The sequence below is a fragment of the Oryx dammah genome, unplaced genomic scaffold (assembly GCF_014754425.2).
Source record: "Oryx dammah isolate SB20612 unplaced genomic scaffold, SCBI_Odam_1.1 HiC_scaffold_29, whole genome shotgun sequence".
Classification (NCBI taxonomy): Eukaryota; Metazoa; Chordata; class Mammalia; order Artiodactyla; family Bovidae; genus Oryx; species Oryx dammah.
In genome coordinates this window covers 31,574,287-31,574,655 of record NW_024070213.1, presented here as the reverse complement: position 1 = coordinate 31,574,655, position 369 = coordinate 31,574,287, and positions in this window count along the sequence as shown.

Sequence of the window (369 nt, the reverse complement as noted above, 5' to 3'; positions counted from 1 at the left end):
TGATATGAAGAACTGACTCATTTGAAAAGACCCCGATGCTGCTAAAGATTGAAGGCAGGAGGAGAAAGGAAAGACAGAGGATGAGATGGTTGGATAGCATCACAGACTGAATGTACATGAGTTTTTAGCAAGCTTCGGGAGTTAGTGATGGACAGGGAAGCCTAGCGTGCTGCAGTCCATAGGGTTGCAAAGAGTTGGACACAAGCAACTGAACTGAACTGAACAGTGCATCTGAGGCCTGGCTGCAGTGCCCTGAAAGTGAAAGTGTTGGTCACTAAGTCATGTCTGACTCTTTGCGGTCCCATAGACTACAGCCTTGTGGACAGCAGAGTCTGGTGAGCCACAGTCCATGGGGTCGCAGAGTCGGAC